Source organism: Pteropus medius, unplaced genomic scaffold, assembly GCF_902729225.1.
Source record: "Pteropus medius unplaced genomic scaffold, Ma_sr-lr_union100, whole genome shotgun sequence".
Classification (NCBI taxonomy): domain Eukaryota; kingdom Metazoa; phylum Chordata; class Mammalia; order Chiroptera; family Pteropodidae; genus Pteropus; species Pteropus medius.
The window spans coordinates 40,519,937-40,541,429 of NW_024349800.1; the positions used below are offsets into that span (position 1 = coordinate 40,519,937).

At 38.1% G+C, this 21,493-nt stretch overlaps 1 protein-coding gene and 1 pseudogene across 17 annotated transcripts in view; one reads left to right on the plus strand and one right to left on the minus strand.

The window, feature by feature from the left end:
* The window catches only part of SLC8A1 (solute carrier family 8 member A1), a 352,258-nt gene that overhangs the window by 172,943 nt on the left and 157,822 nt on the right, over positions 1-21,493 (plus strand). The gene's annotated exons all lie outside the window — the stretch shown is intronic.
* Positions 16,102-16,223, minus strand: LOC120622612 (uncharacterized; annotated as a pseudogene).

Sequence of the window (21,493 nt, forward strand, 5' to 3'; positions counted from 1 at the left end):
ACAAAAGCAAGTTGGATTTCACTAGTGGCAGTTTTTTTTTCCTACAAAATAATTGATTCAACCAGATATTTCACCATGTCTAAGAATTTTAAGGTTGAATAAGCATAATTTCAATATCTCCAGTAAGTTTGGGAGCCACTATCCCAAGGACCCACTACTCCAAATATTTTGGAGGACCGTATTTCCTATCCACTTCTCCCAGGCAGGTTCATACCTATTATCCTACCTGCTGAGAGAGTGTCCTATTTTTAAAGGCCTCCAGAGAAGAATCTTCTTCAGAGATGGGATGACAAAGCTTCGCCCTATGCAATATTCCCAGTGGACCTAATCAGCCAGGTGTCTGATCTCCACGGTGTCTAACTGGCTTCCTCCTCCCCCGCAGGACTGACCTTCTATTGGAAATAATTGTGAGCCCAGCACACCTTTAGGGGTTTGTTTTGATTTTGTTTTGATTTTTTTCCGACAGAGAAAATTCCTCCTTTTTACTGAGTGGAGTACAGCACTAGGATATTAGTGATGATTCCCAGAAGTCCTGGTGGCTCAGAGCCTTAATAGCATCACTCCCCAAGCTTCTTATTTACCGCTCAGCAAAAATGACCCAAGTTCACTCAAACTGGAGTCGCTGCTTACTTTCCATCATCCTATGACTCGTCCACTTCACTCTCTCTGTCTATTTATTGCAGATCTGAAAGATGTCTAGCGCAGTCTTGTCACTTTGGAGAAAATGGAACTAAGATGAGGTATAGACTTTCCCAGGATGATCCAGCAAAGGTGCAATTGAGTGGGAATCTAGATCTTGAGCTCTAGTTGGGTGATTCTGACTCCCAGCATGCCATGCTGTCCTTCTGTTAGAGTCCTGTCATTCTAGTTAGATTCGTGCTCCTTTCACCACAGGAAGAATTATAATGTCACTGCAGCAAATCGTGAGGCACCTTCTACTCAGAAACTAGCAGAAGACAGATGGCACAAAAGAAGAGTAACTTCGGGCTTTAGTGGAGACCAGCCTTTCTCTAGTAGTCAGTATATTGGTTGAAATGAGTTTCTTAGTCTTAAGAAACAAGACTCTTAAATAGTGTTTCTTTTGATTTACTTTAGTGCATTTTATCATTTTTTTTCTGAATCTCTTAGAGGTTTTTTCTTGTTCTTAATGATACAACTGGCAACTTTCTTCAGAGGTGGTTTCCCAGGATATTACATTATCCCAATCCAGTGCTGCCAATGGCAGCTAACACAGACTGCAGTACTATCCGTTTTCCCCTCTGGAGGGTTCCAGAGTCTTTGCTGTCATCCCATGCCACTGAAAGGCACAAATTAGATAGAATATGGAAAAATAGTCCTAAATTGACATTTACAAATCTGTTTCCTTTATGTGAACAAAGCCTGTTACTAACCAGACACCTCTGGTAACCAGGAGCCTTGGCTCCCCATGCTAAGGAGTCTAGCAAGAGACTGTACCCCTCTAGCCAATTTCTAATACAAAAGATTTTGCAATTTCTAATGCAAAAGGTTTTGGTTTTCTGTGGTTGAATTATTTATGGCATGATTTTTTTTTTGTCAGTTTATGGTCTGAAACAGAACTAGCCTTTACTACAGGAACATTGTTCATTAAACAAAAAACTCAGAGACTTGTCTTCTGACTCATCACAATATTCCTTCAGTATATATTAGTGGAAAGTATTAGCTTCCCCATTCTCCAGATAGGAAAATTGGAGCAAAAATGCTGTTGCACATAGCCAACCCGTCATGGAGCTTGGCCTTGACTTCAGATCTGTTGATTTCCACTCCTTGTCGAAATTGACATTGAGGCTTATTAAGAAACCGTCTTCTGAAAGGAAAGGTTTGCCATTATTTGGGCAAAGCCTTACTGACTTTGGCAAGAAGACCAAGTGTCACACTTTCCTTTGGCAACTATTGGTATTCCAGTTCAATTGGTGTATATTTCCAAGAACTTTCCTCGTGAGCCTACTTTTGGCTTCCATTTACAAAATGTTAAGGGATAATAACGTTTACCAAGTACATGTCTAAAAGTTTACACTGAAATGTTTCATGCTAGGCACCACCTTTTCCATTCCTCTTCTTTTTGTTTGTCCTCACATGCCCTTGCGCCTCTGTATTCTCTGGTTACAGACTTTGTGTTCTGCCTCAAACATATCCTTCTCTATTCTTGCCTCCATATTAAGATAAATAACCCAAACACCTTCAACTTATAACCCCATTATGAGTCCAAATGCTGACATTTATCTCTTGCTTTACTGTCTGACTTTAAGACCACAAGCCTAGGGCTTTGCTCTTCATCTCTTCAATTTCAAAAATGAGGATTCTTCCCGGCTTCCTGCATATGTGGGTTCCCCAGGCTTATCTGATTGCTTGCTTGCCATCCTCTTATGCATGGTCATATGTCAGATGCATCTGTGTAGGAGCATGAGCATCTCAGAATAGACAGTGCCTTGGAAATGCATACATCCTCATAAAACCTGTCAGGAAAAGACACAGCTGCTTAAGAGCATGCATTAAGGTGAGCCAAGCTACAAAATGTACAATTTTGCTTGAATCCATTTACAGTGTCACATGTATACACACTCCTTTTTGTCATTTTCTAATATGAGGCAAATGATGCCAAAAAAAGCAGTAGACTTTCGTTTAAAAAATTGTTATTTATTATTGTAAGAGTCTCATTTTCTTACAGATATTTATACTTCATCTCAATTATACTGAAAGATAAGCTTTCTGTTTTCCATTATGATGCATCCGATAAATATATCCATGGAAATTCATTATGTCAGTGGAGTTAGATGTTTATATTTGGAACATACAAGTATCATTTCCACTAGATGAGTCCAGAAAGGTAAATTATTATAGTTACCAGGGAATGTGAGGACATCAGCAGTTCACTTGTTTACCTAACAAACTTTTCTTGAGCACTTAGTATGTGCCAAATGCTCATCGCACACTCTGAAATGATAGTAATCCTTTTTCCTGAACAGTGTTTGCACTGCTTTGTAACTTGATCCATCATTTCAATTATTAATTTCCATATCTGTCTCCCCCTGTACCAGTGGTTCTCAACCAGGGGCAATTTCCCCGCAGGAGACATTTGACAATGCATGGAGACATTTTTTTACCATCACAAAGGGGGACATAACTATGATATCTAGTGGGTAGAGGTGCTACTGATTATCTAGTGATTAGAGGCCAAGGATGCTGCTAAACATCTTACAATCCACAGGGCAGCCTCCCACAACAAAGAATTTTCAGTCCAAAATGTGAATAATACTGAGGTTAAGAAACCTTGCCCCAGGCTCTGCCCTTGAGGGCAGGGAGTGTGTCATCATCATCTTTTATATCTCCACTACAGCAAACATAGAAGGTTCTCCCTAAGTGGCGACAATGACAATAAGGGTGAAATGCCAGAAGTGCAAAAATGAATATAATGCAGCTCCTCTTCTAGATCCTTGCTACTCAAATATGATCCTAACCGGCAGAATTGTTATGATCTTGGAAATGCAGAATCTCAAGCTCCACTCAGGCCTACCGCATAATCTGCATTTCAACAAGACTCTCAGTTGATTCGAATGCTCATTAAAGTTGAGGAACACTGACCGAAAGTGTTTTCAGGTTAAATGGGTGGAGTGGATAAGCTAAATATACTCAAAAGCAGAGGTCCTAGTTCACCTGGCAGAAATGAACAGAGGAATTTCACCTGGATTCATCACTGGAGCACAAGTTCTAGGTGAGCATGGCTGTGGCCCAGAAAACAGCTGGAGTTGGGGACCGCAGAGCTGCAGCTGGTAACCCAGGCGAAACAGTGCAGTACCAGCAGAATAGAGGGCGGTGGAGGCATTGAATGAGCACATGCTGCAGCACAAGTGGCAGCGGCTGGGTCAAGGAAAGGAGTGGAACAAGACCCTGGGTGGTCAGTGTAGAAGAGGAAGGGTGCCAAGCAGCGCCAAGGAGGCTGAAAGTGGGAAAGGATGGATTGTGTGCCAAACCCAGGAGCAGCCAGGGCTCTGAGACTGCGGGGGTGAGAGGCGGCAGCCCAGACTGGCTACAGGCTGTTCATTCCATTGTCTGGGTGGCTCGAGTTCATTAGGGGAATCCAGTTACTCAGACTCCTTATACAATAGCTCACAGTCCTTCCAGGACTTGATAATGTGGTAATTAACATGGGGATTCCAGGAATGCTTTGGATTTGAATTCTGTCTGTAACAGGCTGATATGTCTGGAATCTGGATATTGAAAATTGCTATTCCAACATCCTTCTTATTTCCTTCACGAAGGATCAAGTGGCCTAAAAATCTGAGCAAAAGGGCAAATGTGAACAAGAGGAAGGAAATCTCTGAGGGCTGTTTGGGTAGTATTTGTCAGGTTTTCCAGCCGTCCTGTATTCGCTCATGGTCAAAATACTACCATTGTGTTTGAACATCGTGGCATTGTTAAAGTTTATGAGAGACATTAAGGGACTTTGATACTGTGCTTCTGTTATTTTATGTTTGTTCAAAAGCTGCTGGCGCCATTTTTTAAAGATGTTGACTTAACCAAGCTCTCTTGGTAACTGACATCTCGTTCAGGGCTTCTGTCATAGCCTAACCATGGCCTGGAACATTTCACTTGCTCTGGAAGATGAAGGAGAGTTGACAGCTGCCCAGACTGCAGTTGGATGGAGACCCATGTCTCTTAGTAGAGTAACTGGTCTTCCTTTTCCTGCCCCAATTAGCTTCAGCAATTGACTATGTCTCAGACTTCTCTCAGACTTGAGCAACGTGAGGCTTGGAAAACCCAGAGTCTCCTCATATTGCAAAGAGAACAAGTTGCTTAATCTTTTGGGAATTCACCAACGATTCCTCTGAGTGTGTTTTCATAGCAAATTATACTTCTGGATTGTGTCCATGACTTCATTTTGGATTATGACTAGGTCTTGCAAGTCAATTCATTGCCACGTATGCTTTTCTCTTCCTCCAACACCTTCGGGAGCACAATAGAAATATAGGCAACCAGACACCTAGCGGTCCCCCAAACATGAGAGGGTCCAAGAAATACAAAGTTGTGTTCATATAGTACTTTGTCCTTGACATGGGCTCTGCTTTTCAGAACTCAGTATACTCTGCCAATGCAGTTAATTTTATAGCAAAGATATGAGCGGGTAACTAAACAATAACTCCTCCTTCCACCATCACCCCTGACCCAGTGTGGACCCCATGAGAGCTCTGGCCACTGATTAGACTCTGAATGTGGTGAGTACATTTGCAGCTAAGCAGGTAATGATCCTTAAAGTAAAATGTCCTCCTCTTTGGGAAAGACTCTCTCCTGCTGTTGGGGGCGGGGAGGGGCGGAGGGGCGGAGGGGAGGGTGGTTAAAGCCTGGAATGGTACAAAGTTTTTAAAATGAATGGTCAGTTGAGAACTGTACTTCTGAAAACAGACACTTGTCCAAAATAAATCAGATTCTGGCAGAGTATAGTCACAGTATACAGATTCAGTTCATTTTGCTATTGTGCTCACAGTCTACAAGAAAGAATTTGAAAATGCCTCATTGGTTTTGCCTCTTTTAGATGTTTAGATCTTCGTGGACACCCAGAGCTAGACTGGCAGGCACCTTCCAGAATTTTATGGATAAGGAAATTGAGACTTTGAAGGGTAGAGTAGCCTAAAGGTTATAAGTTTGAGTTTTGGATTCATATTTATGTTCTACTACTAGCTTAGCCACTAACTAGTTTAGCTGCCTTGGACAAGTTATATCAACTCTTCCATCCTTAGTTTCTTTATTTCTAAGAAGAGATTAATAATACCTAGTTTATAGCATTCTTCTGAATCCTAGATTAAGTAATACATATGTATATAAACATATATGTATTTGTATACATATATAAATGTGCATATATATAAATATATATTTACATACATATATAAAGCACTTAGTGAATTCTTGACACACAAAATTCAATGAACAAATATAATCACCGTTTTCATTGTTGTTGTTATTCTCTAAGGTCATGGAACTGGTCAGTGCAAGAGTGGACTCCCAGCCATATGAACTTCCTTGACCTTCTTCCTCCCTATAGTCCTACAAATTTGTAGAATCCAATCACATTTTTCTATTTCTTTCCACCTTGAAAAATTCTATCCTCAAGAAGAATGATTAAATATAGATTTTTTTCTGAATGGGAAATGGGTTACCTTAATCTACCAATGTGAGACATGTGTTGGCAACCCCTTCCCAGTTCTTTGGTTTGCATATTTGGTTAAATACTTCTTCATATGGCTCTTTCAGATCATAATCAGATTCTCCGTAAGGCAAAATAAAGAATGAACTCTGCTGCAGCTGGAGTAAATTCTCAGAAGGCTGCCGTTTGTCTGGGCCTTTCCCTGAGTTGGCTGCTCGGCCCACTTTGCTTCTGGAGATCCTTCAATTGTCCTTCTACCCCAGTCCCTTTCAGGGATCAGGACCAGATCTGGTCTCTGGTCCTCAGGGTCCGAGCTCAAGTTCCAAGCAATAGCAAAATTCAGGGAGATGCAGCCAAGAGCTTGAGTCTGAAGTTTGAAGTACAGAGAATTCCTGGGCTCTCAGGGCACAGTGGAGCTCAGAAGAATTCAGGCCTACTGTGTACATCTTGTTTCAGCCTTATTCCAAGGAGCTGAAACAATATTTTATCACAAGTCTGCTGAGAAAACAAACAGGAAATGTGTAATGTCTTTTTTATGGAATAGAACATTCTAGATTTCAAGCATCCAACTTTCTAAAGCAGTGAAAAATAAAGGTTTTGGAATCACCCAGAGCTGGATGGAAATCCTAGGCCCACAGTTTGCTAGTTGCATCACCTTCTGTTAGTTTTGTGACCTCTCCAAGCCCGTTTTCTTTTCTTGTGTGTACAATAGATATAATAACAATAGTGACTTCCTAGGATTGCTCTGAGGATAAAATGAGATAGTACTTAAGACATGCTCGGTATATACTAGGGAAGTGTCTTAGATTTTATCAAGAAAGTAATTGGAACATGGGGAATTTAAAACCTTGCTTGTTTTCCTTGTTTGTCACCAAAGGTGTTAAGCCTTTCCTCTGTAGAAGTATTGGTCCTGTGTGCTCACTTCATTTCCCAAGGGCCAAGATTGCGATGGGAGTATCTATGTGTGCACAGGGTACAGGAGCTCAAGAGGCTCAGGGATGCTCACGTGGAGATTTTTCTGGAGATTTTGCCACTACTTTGTCACCACTGCCATAAACTGATTAGTAAGGAGAAAGGTCTACTCGTTGGCCAGTCACTCTGTTTTTCTCATGAACGTAGCATATAGCCCAGGGCTTACTGTGCTGAAACTCCTCCCACCGACTGCGCTTCTACTTTGGGCGATGGTTGGGCAGAGGCAGCTGAGAAGCTCTTGCAGGTACAACAATATAGAGGATGGAATTAACAGTGAAAGAGGATGCAGGCAAGAAGCCATCCTTGAATCCCCTAGATCATCACGTTCCCAAGTCTAAATGTTTGCAAACCTCCTCTGCAGTGCCCCTTCCCAAAAAGCGAGCCAGCAATTTACAGCTTTCTTGCATCTCCCTTCCCTTCTTCTGTCACATCCAGTTTCAGAACGGGACTAACAGATGTTCCAGGGCTCTTGAATCTGAGATAAACAATCCAAGCAGGAAATGAGTTTATCTACAATTTTTATTAGAGAATGAAGGAAAGAAAGAGAAAGAAAAGAGGAGAGCCCAACTGCTGACAGTGCAATCTTGTGGCTAAAAGTGTCTTTAATAGTTTTCTCCACTCTGTAGAAAGCAGGCAAATCACTTAGGCAATCAACTTCTTTCATGGATAATGAGTATGGACATCTTTCCCAGGATCCTGATGACACAAGATGTAGAAACAAATTGTTTGTGACACAGAGCCACAAAAACTCTTGCTGGTAGGTGCTGCACAGCAACCTCACATGGCTCTGCCACCCAGAGAGGTGGGTTATGCAATGCCCACCAGCCTTGATGTGTGAGGCGCCCCAAATAACTGCCTTGTTGGGGAATTAGGTGTCTGGAACTTGCTTTCTTTCTTGTTTTTTGAGTAGCCTACACCTCTGCCCCCAGGGGATCCAGGTTCATTACTACTCTCCTTACTCTCCTATATGTGGCCAGGGAGAGCAGGGTGGGTGGCAGGAGGGATGAGGCCAAGGGCAGAGTATGCACTGATTGAATAGGTGCTGGAAACATCTAACTCATTCATTTCGAGAGTCCTTGAGAAACATTTCTAAATTCTAAATAAATGATCATCTATTTTCTTTCACCATCAATAATAGCATTCTACCATTAAATTTAATGTTCATAGGAGCTTTTATATTTTTTAGCACTTTTTCCTGTGCCCTCTCTCACATTGCCCTTTGAATAATGTTCCTGAGTATGTAAGTTATTATCGTTTTACAATTTAATAAATGTTGACCGCAACGTTGAAACCATAGCCTTTTAATTTCTTTCAAAATAAATGATAGTTCCAGTTCCTTATCTAGAACTAATCTAAAAAAGATTAAATGAATTCATCAGCTTGAGGGGAATATTGTCCTGTATATTTTTCCCTGAAACGCACACCTTTATATATTTCTGTATACTCCTCATTCCTCTCCCTTCAAAAAAAAACAAGAACAAAAACAAGCAAAAAAAAAAAAACTTCTAGAAAATTTCTCTTTTTAATAAAACCAGCGTATTTCATTCATAAATCCCATTAAACTAAAGCTGAAAACGTAGTAGACCCAGTTTTCCAATCCTATAACCAAATCCGTTTAAGGGAAGAAAATAGCTAAGAAGTCAGTGTGACTCCCACTAGGAGGCGGGTAGAAGCAATTTGCTGGACAAAGTAGCCAATTTGTGTTTGATGTGTGTGCCCTATTTCTATTACCCACAGTAAACAGAAACGCTAGAGTTTGTTAGACTATGTATTTCATAATTCTCCCAGTCTGTATGAAGCTTACACTTAAATCATCCATCTTTCTCTTAAGTTGTGCAGAATTCTTCAGTTTAACACATTAAAATAGTAGCCTCTCCTCTGGGAAGGACTGACTGATTGAAGATGAGTCATGATAGGTTCATTCATTCCCTGGGATTGTCACTCTACTAATGCTGAGATCACTGTGCTTCTAATAAAGTGTTTTAAGGTTTCTAAGTTCATATTTATATATGTTAAGTGGCTGTACAAAAAAACACAATCTGCATTATTTTTCCAAGCTTAAAAATAAATGGTTGGCATCACATCGAGTTTGCAGATATGAAATTAAATATTTGCTTTACACAATTTGGAGACAACACACCGTTTTTATTTGAGGATGTATTGACATACTAAAAACTATATTTTAAATTTCTTTCAGAAAACTACGTAGAGTTAGGGAAATGGGTCATCATCCCACTTTGTTATGAGGTAGAAAATTGTCAATCTATGTAGAATTTTATACCTGAAAGATAACTTAAAAGTTTCTAGCACTTTATAGTTTCAGATTTAGAACCCAGATTCTTAGAAACTCAGAGTCACACAGTAAGAAAACGGCATAACTAGGACAACAAAGCAACTTCTTCAAAACCCTGAGATTCTCCCAATGAACAATTATTGCACCTATATTTACATGTCATGCAGTCACTGAGTCTGAAACTGGGAATTCAGGAATGGATAGGATACAGTGTCTGCCCTCAAGGAATCACTTTCCATTTCTTTCTCTTGACATTGTTCCTAATGGTAAGGCAAGGAGAATACCATGAATATTCAGTTTAGCAAGACATTTAAGAAAAACTTTCATTACAGTCACGTGACCAAGTTGGAGACTTATGAGGTCAAAGAGGGCTGAATTATACAACTGTTAAGTAATGACCATAGCAAAGTGTGATATTTGATGTCAGCCTGGCCTAGAGGGAGTCTCTAGTGGCGTAGCATAGAACCGTCAGTCCTTAGTGTCCAATGCTTTGTCGATTACTTGGGTAAAAATCCTGGGTGATTAAATGAACTTGATGGTGGCATAAAGGAACGAGGTAGAGCAAAGACATTACATGACAGTTTCAGTATTAACAAAGATTTCCTACAGGATGGAAAATGAGTCAAAAATAAAGAAAATTACAGGAATAAATATAAAGACTTCATGGAGTTGTCTAGCCTAACAACAAATACAATTAATTAAAATGACTTAGTTGTTTTATTTCCATCGAATATTTTTAGCAGAGTTTTGTCTTTAATTTTATTTGGTAAAAAGAGAAATAGAAAAAGATCAGAAGTAGAATTTAGGAAATTATATTCTGAATTTATATTAAGGGACGGGTTTATTACAAATGAAAAAATGAAAATTTTGGCTTTAGTAACGTCGATTTTGCCCAGCTCTCCATTACTTACCTAATTTATTAAAGGTATTTTGTAGAGAGGCAGATTTTTACCTTTTTCTGCTTACCATAAAGCAACACTTCGAATTTTGTGCATTAGATAATAAATCTTTTATATTCAGTATTTTGTTTCAACATATTTGCAGAACAAATGATGAATGTTTTAAGTACAAAGTAGCTAATCCTAGTGTTTCTGTTCATTAGCATGCGTTTGTGTGTAGAAAACATGCAGTTTAGCATTCAGATGCAATTTCGAATTTCCATTTATCAAAAGTCATTCAGTTAATGGAGAGCTGGAAGAGATCACCAGCTAGTTTTTCTTACCCATGTAGTTAATAGGAAAAACATAGGAATATGTTTCTGAAAGCCATAGATAGTAGCAAATCTCATTTTAACCGAGAGTGTAATAGATCTCCTAAATGAGGCATAACATCTTCATGAAAAAGAAATCATTTTACTGCTATTGCTTGGCTGGTATCTTTACTCTCTCTCATTAAACAACTGGAAGTTCTTAGGAGCTGAGCTGCAGCATCTGCATATTTCAAGTCGTTCCCAACAAGGTGATGTTATTCCTAGAAATTTGGGTACCTAGTCATTCTGCCCTTAAGCTCTCCTAGTTAAGGAAATTACCTGAAGCAATTTCTAGCATATTTTTTTTCCCGGAATCACTTTTAATATCCTTCACTTGCCAGGGAAGGCATACTAATGTACAATGCAAATCAGATCTGACTAAATGGATTAAGGATGGTGGATTGAGGCCTGTTGCTTGCTTGCTTGCTTGCTTGCCTGCTTATTTATTTATTTGTTTGTTTGTTTACAAAAACTGAGAAAATTTTTAGGTTATCTAACCAATGCCCAAGAGCAGTAACAAGTTCTACCAGCATTAAGGGCAATACTCAAATGCTCAATATGGCATGTGAACACTAAAAAAGCCTGTCTCTCTTCACAGCCTCCTTTGCTCAGGCACACCCTCCTCTCTTCCTTCTTCGTCCGCTGTCATGAGTGAGCTGTTGGAGAAGCAGCAGGAAAGAGGAATTGTGCCTTAAAGCCTTAATGATAGCTATGTCTCTAGACAGAATGTATTCTAAATGTAGATTGTTTGTGGAAGGACTGAGAGTACTTGTGTTAATAGCGGCTTTTTAAATAGAATTTAATTTATAAGATTCATAATCTTTTGATCACACTATCACTGTATAGGTCTTATCAAAATTCACTGTGAATATGTCATGATTCACAGGTGTTTCTTGTACTACATTTCTTTGCTGTAATCAAAATTTGATGGACTTCTAACCCTGCTTTTTATAATTTATTACAAAGAAGAATTTCATAGCCCAACACTAAATAAATAAAATGAATATCAGGACAAAGAATTTCTTTAGTCATGTTTATAGATAGATTTTTTTAAAAAAAGACTTGAATCCTTTTAGAATGACTATAGTATACACCAAATCATTACAATGTCCATTATTATTTTTATAGTCAACATAGTCCTTTTAAATTCATCATTTAAGTAATTTTGTTATCTCGTTTATACATTGTATGCTAAAGAATTTGGGGCTAGTTCTGAACATAGTCTAACTTGTTTTTTGTGTGTGTTTTTTTTTTAATGGAAGTCATCTGTTCATGACTGCATATTTGCTACATACAGAGTATATGTACATATGAATATAGACTATGAAAAACTCAATTCTTTAATTACATCTTTTCATCATTAGAAAACAAAAATTTGACCAGTAGATGTTAAACCTTTTTAATTGTTGCTTTTTAGGGCAGGAGTGGGAATGGAGATTGCATTTAATTTCATTTTAACAACTCAAGAAATATGTAATTTCTTTGCCATTTAAAAATATAAAATTAAAATAATTCAGAAGTTTAAAAAAAGTAAAAGTTGAAACTTTAAACCTCTGCTTACAAATGAGAGGTAACTGCTAATTGGTTTTGACAGATACTTCTAGAACTTTTCTAGGCATTTATATGCATATGTAGATAGATATACATATATATAGTACTATCTAATGAGAACTATATTGGTTATTATGCAACTTGCTTTCTTTAGACTTTAATCTAAAAATAGGTTCTAGATGTTTTTTCAGTAAATTTAGGTCTACCTTATTTTTAAAAATTCTTGCTTGAATTCAAACTCTAGATTGGCCACTTAATATCTCTTTATCCCATATTTAAAATAGGGACAATAAATGAAGATTGCTATTGTTATGAAAATCAACTGAGTAATTATGTGAAAAATGCTTAGAACAATTTCTGGTAGATAACAAACAATATATGTCAAGGGAGAAAAAAATCCCATATTGATGGACATTTAAACTGTTTCTGGAGTGTTTTTTTTTTTTTTTAACAAATGCTACATTAAGAATTTTTATGCACTTGCGAAATAAAGTTAAGGTAAACCCTTTGAAATAGTATTGCTGGCTTAAATGGCATGCATAAATAATCTCCTTATGAATGTTGACCATAAAGATATTTCATTGTAGTTTGAAAGGAGTGAGCAGCAAATTCTAGCTGGTTTCTCTCACCATTTTAGCACTTTATTTAAAGCATTAAACAGGCTGTCATGGATTCTATTGATCCCAGCACTTTCTATACATAAAACTTACTAACCCTGCCACATAAACCTCCATATAATAGTCAAAACCACCTTGAACTCTGCACCAATCAATATTGTTTCTAAAGTATCATCTGGATAACTTGTTTTTACAACTGATTCAATATCATCCAGAGTTTAGCTTTTTTTCTTTTTGATGACAGAAAATTATGAAAGTGAATGTATCATAGATACATCTATAAAACCTACTCCATCTATATGCCTCTGACTCTGGACAGCACTGGAATAGCCACCCACAAATTGTACCCAACTGAGGACTTTTCAATTGCCTTGAAGAAACCAGAGAGAAACTAGGTCAAAAGCTTTATAGAATTACTTTCTCTGCCCTTCGCTTAGCATCATACAATGATTTTTCTTATACTTACAAAGCCCTATAAAACTAGATACTAAAGTCTCTGAAATTAAGAAGATAGAAGTGTTTAAATTTCACTGAGAAAACATGTTCCATTGAGAAAATGCTGAATTTAAAATATGAATAATTCAAACTTTTATTGATTTGGCACAAACTCTAAAACTTCAAGTATAGACTAAAGTTATTTAATTGAACACAGTAATATCAGTATGACTTTATTTAAAATGCACAATATGACTGTCAGTTTTTTTTTCCATAGACTCCATTCATTCACTTATTCTTTTTTAATTCTTTGATATGGCGAATATTTATTTAGTTCCTACTGCATGTTAGCATACATATCCCTTGCCTTTGAGAGGCTTTCATGCCAGTTGAATACACAGAAATAAGAAAGGAGGTAAACCAAAAGTGTAAATGCAAATTGTGAAAAAAAATGCTGAAAAATTAAAGCGTTCAATAAAAGATTGAAAGGAGGGACCTGATTTAGATTGGATGGCCAAGCGAATTCTTTGCTAAGGAAGTAGAATTTAGATAAAAACCTGAAGTACAAGTAACGTTTAGAAAAATAGATAGTAGAGAAAAAGCATTCCAAACAGAAGAAGCAGCATGTGCAAGCATTTTGTGGGACAAAAAAAAATGAAATATGATCTCAAAGAAAGGAAAGAAGGCCACTGGAACAGAATAGGGGAGAGTACCCCAGAATTAAGATGAAGAATTACACAGGCCCTCCTCTAACATCTTTTACGATCTCATAGAGTCAGTTGGGGATGATTTCTAAATGCCTATTCTCTCAGCCCTTCCTGAAAGTCCACTAGAGTGGGAGTCCCCAATCCCTGGTCCGTGGACTGGTGCCGGTCTGTGGCCTGTTAGGAACAAAGCCACACAGCAGGAGTGAGAAGTGGGCCAGTGAGTGAAGCTTCATCTATATTTGCAGCCACTTCCCAACACTAGCATCACCGCCTCTGCTCCACTTCAGATCATCAGGCATTAGATTCTCATAGGAGCACTGGTCCCTGGTGCCAAAGGTTGGGGACCACTGCACTAGAGGAAGGAATAGATGCTCTTATTACTGAGTTTGGTAATATAATAGGCAAGATAATATAACATTCTTTTATTTTCTGTTGGCACTCGTTAAGGCCTAAAATCCCCTGGTTCAGCCCTTTCCTCAGAATTACTTAACAAAAGACAAATAAAAAAGTACAGTGGTGTGTTGAGAAGGGAACTATTATTTTTCTTAAGTCAGTTTACAGAAGGCTTCCAAGATTTTATTGATTTAAAAGATCACAATCACTCCCCTGGGTACACTTCTCTCCATTAGGTCTTCAATCCACACCATATTATATTCTGAAATGAGCTTTCTTGGGCTAGAGTTGTCCCCATGATGGATAATCATATAAGTCATGGCAAGTGATCATGGATGTCTCTAGAGGAGTGTCTCTGGAAGCAGCTGTTCCACAGCAGCATGGCCCCAAACCCAGCTCAGACACTGGAGACAAAGCCCAGAGCCCCACGTGAAATTTCCTGGCAGTTTTATTGCCAAACCCTCCAAAAGGCCATTGCATTATTATGCGAGGAAAATAAATGAGAGAAAGGATGGATCAATAGGTTGTCTTGTCATCAGTAGCCATTTGAAGACTCTTCTAGCATGTGTTTACATCTTAGATAAAAAAGTCCTGAAAAAAATGTATTTTCTTGTCATTGCCCTGATGAGAACACATATGTCATAGAAAGAGAAAACCATATATTGATCTCATGGCTTAGTTTTTCCTCCTTTTTTTTTCTTGATCTCTTTCCACTATCTCACATTTAAAACTCTTTATGTAGTTTATATTTAACTCACCCTGTACATTTAAAGACTAAAAATAAAATAATTATACAGCTAATCATGCGGTGCTAGAAGTTAGTTGGATAGTAGATTTTTATGTTGGTGTACAGGTGTGTCTAACGAGTTGCAGCTTGTAAGAACTAAAGTTACCTGATATGTGGTGAAAGAGGTAAAGCTACTTTACCTCTTTCTGTGACTGAGTGTAACATCAACCTCACAGTAAAACTTAAGAGCGAATTCATTTTAGCTTGTTTTATGAAAATATAATGAAAACTTTACAATAATGGAAAAAATCCAATAATAAAATACATTAACATAAAATAACAAAGAGCTTTTTGAAGGGCAGGGAAAGTTATTCTTTAAATACTTGAGGTTATGTGGTTCTTTCAGAGGCACTTGAAGCAGTACTGTTGTGGAGTGATGGAGACAGTCACCAGGAGGCCATTTCAAAATGCAAATCCTCGTTATGCCATTTATAGAAATGTACCCCGCTCTCCTGCTCCCAGTGACTTATCTACAAATGAGACTGGGTCATGTTGTGACAGCGGAGCCCTGGGTTTTATCAAGAGACTTTCAGTGCAGGATTCAGGCAACGTCTAGAATTTTAGCAGGGAAACTTACCTCCCAATTGATAATGTATAGATTTTGTTTTCGTTTTTCAAAATTTTGTTGAACAGAATATGAAGACCCTATGTAAAGCCATGGAGTCGTAAACTCTCGAAGACACTGATTTAACGCTTTCGACACACTTTCTGTTTGTTTCATGTGGCTTCAACATTGTAGGCTGGCAAGTTTGTTTGAGAAAACTTTTCTAATAATAAGAACACAGATGTTTACTTGACATAAACTTTGCCTGCTGTATATTACATTGAATTTTTTTTTTTTTTTAGAGGAGGCAACCCTTGGTCGATCTCACAGATTGCAAGGACCTTGTCAGTTTATAATCCCTTATTTTTTATTTATTATTTTTTTTATTGTTTACGCCCACAGCACCTGGTATTCCTCCTATGTTGTCTCCCATCCAAGTACTAATCAGGCCCGACCCTGCTTAGCTTCTGAAATCAGACAGGATCAGGCTTGTTCAGGGTGGCATGGTTGTAGACTACATTGAATTTTTACATTGAATTTTTAGGAAATATGCCCAGCAGTTATATATTTCTGTAATAGGCAGAAATCATGGAAAAAGTATCAAAGTTTCCATGCAAGTCAATTAGAGTTTAACCAAGTTGCTTGAGACATTTTTGTTTTGTTTTTTAACCGCTTGCTGCATATCAAAGGTGGAGGTAGGAAGATACCCATTACAGACTACTTTAGAATATCTATGAAAAAGAGGAAAATTTATTCCTAGTAATGGAAACTTTAGGGTCCTTCAAATCCTGATGACTAAAACATAAAATTACCTTCAAAGACTAAAATATTCTGTTTTATGGCTTTCAAAATAGGAACTGTTGTTTTTTAGAAACCCAATTTCCCTTTGCTATAATTCTCTTATTTTTGAGCTTCCAGCAAAGACTCCTAGGACAGTTAAACTGGGTAAAGAGAAAGCAATAAGCTATCCCAAGACATACGTTATTGCAAATCTGGCCCTGATTTTGTCAAAGTTTTTTCTTTGATAATTCATCATCTTGGCTTTGTCATCTACAGGAAGGGATGAAGTAATCATTGTGGAAAGAATATAAGTTTATAATCTGAGGTTATCTCTATACTTGGTGAGAATCGATGCTACACAAATGGGTCAAATAGAAGATATAGGATTTGCCCATAAGTATGTTATTTCACTTATGTTCCAAACTAAGATAAAAACACAGAAAAACTACTAGTAGTTACCAGAGGGGAGGGGGAAAAATAAATAAAATATTTAAAAATAAATAAATAAAATAAAAATTAAAAAAAAAAAACTTCTAAAAAAACTGTAATATTTTGCCTTTATGCTATGTTCCTCATTTATTAAACAGCTATTTGTCAAATTTTAATATGATCCAGGCACCATCAAGGCACAACAGTAAGAAAGATACACAGCTCTTGATTCAGTGGAGCTGAATGCCTAGCTCACAAACTTGAGATCAAATCATGGAAAAAATTCTCTCTCCCTCAAATTCCCTGCAAATGCCCTTTTATTGTCCCAAATTCACTATTCCAGACCTCTTAACACTTGCTCAAGCAAGACTTCTTCTAGGTTCATCTACCTACCAAAATGTCCTGTACCCCATTCTCTCAAACCCATCTCCATCCACTAATCTGATAAATATGTAGATATATTTGATAATATTTCATTTCCATGTTATCTTTCAAGGGAACTAATTTGCATTTTAATGAAATCGTCTCAATGTCAAAAGTAGATTACAAATAAGACATTTAGAGCCTTTAACACAAGCCAGCAAGAAAGTTGTTAAAGGCTCTTTGGGATTCTTTCACCACTTCAAATGTGAAATTATGTTTGTAACTTGAAAAGAGAAAATTTTGCTCTTTGCATTGTGGCATAAACCATACTAGTAATTTTTCTAACCAGAAACATTATTACAAATAATGTAGCATTGTTTGTCTTCTTGTTTTGAATCTATCAAAGCAAATTATTCTTCGAAAATCAGAATTTCTTTAATCTATGTGATTTTTTATTCTCTTATCACTTGTATTCCTATACTTTCTCTAAAGAGGAAAAATGCAACTTATGATTTTATAACACATTTGAGTGAAAAAAAAGAATCATCAGATTTAAATATTGAATTTAGCTCTTGACTGTAGTATGTTTTTATAGAACATATAATAATATTCTCTAGTCATTCAGTAGCAACATCTTTGGAGGTTCTCAATTTTTCGAGCTTCTCCAAAAAAGCTATGTTCACTTTTACCCAGTGGTGTGCTGATAAACTTCTGCCCCCACAAAGGAAAGTCCCGATTTGTAGCGTTTGCCTATTCCTATAATGTAAATACTTCTACCATGATGATTTCAAGCTACTAACATGAATTCGCTGAACAGAGAGTTGGGAAGAGATATGCACAGATGATTCTCAACAGCCAGGATAAGCTGGCTCCAGCAAAACACATGAGTTATACTCACTTTGATGTTATAGTCAGCTCGGGTGTTTCAGCTGAGGTAGAAGTGAAGGGGTTGGGGGAGCCGAGTAGGAGGTAGGGGGAGAAATGTGGCCAAGCATGGCCAACAAGAACATTTCATCTCATACTAACGAACCGCACTGAAGCCAGAGCTTCTCTGGCGGAACTTCTGTAGTTTCTCTTTTGCTTCAGCAGAACATACATCGCCCTTAAAAGCTATTTGTAAAACCCTTATCTCTGAGTCAGATTTTTTTTTAATGACAAATGATTAGTTTTCCTAAAATGTCATTCTGTTAAATTAAAACAAAGCAAATGAAAGAAGTTCATTTGTGTGTGAAACCCTAGGAACAGTTCTCTCCGGGTGTAGTTACTCGTTTTTCAGATGAAAACACTGTCATGAATCCAGGCCCTCTTGCAGGTTTATTTCCAGAACAGACTACCTTGCCTTAAGCACCACATATGGTTTGCAGAGAGTCTGCAGGGGGCAGTGGGGATGAAGACAGGGGAAGGGGAAAGCAGAAGTGGTTTTTAAGCCAAAGGACCAGGAACTGCTTTCACACTGAAATCTACTTTTTCTTTTCCTTGGTGCTCTAGGCCCTCCCCTTTCCAGCATCCCTTCAGGAGCCACGCACGCAGATCTGGGGCTTGGCAGGGCAGAGTGGGATCAGTGATGAGCAGTGAAGCAACGGGGAAAGTGCCTCTGTTTCCCGTCTTCCTCTCTGCCCTCTAGAGCTAGCCAGGAGTTTAAAAAAATTTAAAAAAGCAGTTTACCCTTTACCACTACACTATTCTGTCTTTATGAGGAAGAAAGTGCCTGACTTAGAGTTAATGTAGAGCAGGTGGGAAAAGAGGAGACAAACTTGCATCCTCCCCCTTGCCAGAATGGCTCTTTATTGTCATGCCCTGCAGAGTCCCCACTCCAGTTTCCCATCCTTCAAGTCTCCCTCCCTCATCCTCCCTTGTCCCTATCTCCCACCTTCATAGCCCTGCTGTCTTGGTGTAGTGTGTTGGCACTAGGAATCTGCTGTCCCTGCCCATGCATGCTCACACAGCCTTTCTTCTGCCTGGTTGGCTGAGAGAATCGGGGAGAGGATTCCTCTCTGCAGGGAGCTTCTGGGCAGTGTACCCCCGGCCTCCCAGATATCGTTCCTCCTGGAACAAAAAAAAAAATGAGTTTGTATACTTAAGTCTGTGATTCAGGGGCATTATGGATAATGTAAGCTTTTGTAAGTGCCGAGCCCTCTTTATTTTTCTGGGAACATAAAGAGACTGCTGCCAACTTACAACCCTGTTTTGGAAGCACAGCTGTTTTATATACTCTTGTGTCACCGACATCTCAAACTTCTACACCTAGACTTGCTGGTATTGCTCAATAATTGTTATATTTGTGTTTGTCTTTTCTACTCAACTAGACACCACAAAACTGCATGTTATATTTCACTTTTGCTTCAAGGTTCAATAAATATTTACTGACAGACTGATAACATGGTAGGTCTTATATCCTTTTAAGTATTCTCTGCCAGACAGATAAGATTTGGAAGCTCACTATAACATCACTTATTGAGCTCCAAATTGTTTTAAATACCTTTTAGGAAGTGTGTGTGTATGTGTATATGTATGTGTATGTGTATGTGGGGGATGGGGAGGGCAATGACCTAGTAACTCCTCTGGAAGGGGACGACTGTACTTAAGGACCCTAGAAAGTCACTTTATAAAGTCTGACTCCAAATGGCACTTATAATGGCCTGAACGCATGATTCCAGCCCACCCTTGGTCACATCCACCTCACTGTGTCTAAGTTGAAAGTGCAAGTTCAATAATAACTTTGGTCAGGCCACTTATACACATGTGACTTACAAGACAACATGATTTGTAGAGTACTGGTGTCATCAGTTGCTCCATGTTCTACATGGTAGGTCCATGACTGTTTGGTTTCAATCAAAAGTTACTTTAAGAATGGTTCTGAATAAACTGTCTATAAACATAATTGTCCATCTCAGCTCAGTGGAACAGAGATACCAGTATTAGTTGCCAGATACAAAGTTCATTAGACTGGTACCTTAGCCCAGTTGCCTTAGAACTTAAACTTCCCATCTTACAGACCAACTATTAAGGTGCAACCAAGTCTGTTCTATTCTGGCCATCAAAGGCTGATCTCCAAAGAGTCACAAAACCCTCTTCTACAATCAATGACTGCATTTTAAAGAAAGCTCATGTCGTAGTTTTAACATAAGCGTGTTTCCAGAATGGTTACCTCTGCAAATAAATGCACATCTGACAAGGGCAAACTAGAGCAGATGTCTCCTATCTGTTGTGTCCTGGTCTGAGTTTGCTGCCTAGGTTACAGTGTGGAGGCTTGGATCAGAAACAAATCAACAGAAGATACTCTCCTGTGAACCTGAGATTTTCCCTATAACAAATCTTCTTTTCTTTGAAGAAAAAATGGAATTTAAAAATAGAATGAAAGAGTCCACCTCTAGAAGCTGCAGAAGACACTATAGTAGGGATTCCACTTACTAATTGAACAGGTATCTGTTATTTCCTATTGTCTACACTATTCTAGGCACTGAGTATTGAACAGTGAACAGCACAGGAAACCAATCCAGGGTTCTGAACTCTGGCTCTTAGGGACCACTTCTGGTTCTAACATTTTTCTCTTAGGGGTTTTCTGCAATATTACTTGTGTCTCAAACATTATTTTGGCAGATAATCTGCAATCAAAAGATTGCGTAAAGGACTTCAGGCAAAGTATTTTGTTATTAAACACTATGAAGAAAGGACACAGGAAAAGGAAAAAATTCTCTCTTTTTTTGATTTCCAAAGAGCAGTGGGGATGATTTTCATTTCTGTCTCAATCAATTGGTTTAACAATTTGTTTTATTATGAGACTCACATTATCAATGTCTAGTAAAGAGAAATGAACAAATCAAAAGCACTGAAAGAATCCTTACCTTGTATGAGCAAAATCAGTATACTCTATTTAATCAAGTGATTATTTAACTTGACGTACAACAAAGCTTAATTTTTAGACAAATTTATGATTATATTTTACTTGAGAATAAAAATATGAAAGAGCAGGTTATCTGTTAAAACACACTCATGCACGTGCGTGCGCGCGCACACACACACACACGCACACACACACACAACCCTAGAAGCTGACTTCCAAAACCCAGCCTCATGATCCATGATGCTATTACTGAAAACATGGATCTGTCAATACATAGAATCCTTTTCCTACAGTTGTGAAAAAGTAAAGACAGTGTCTATCAGATGTGTATTATAGTGGTTAAAAAATACAGATTTTGGAGTCAGACCT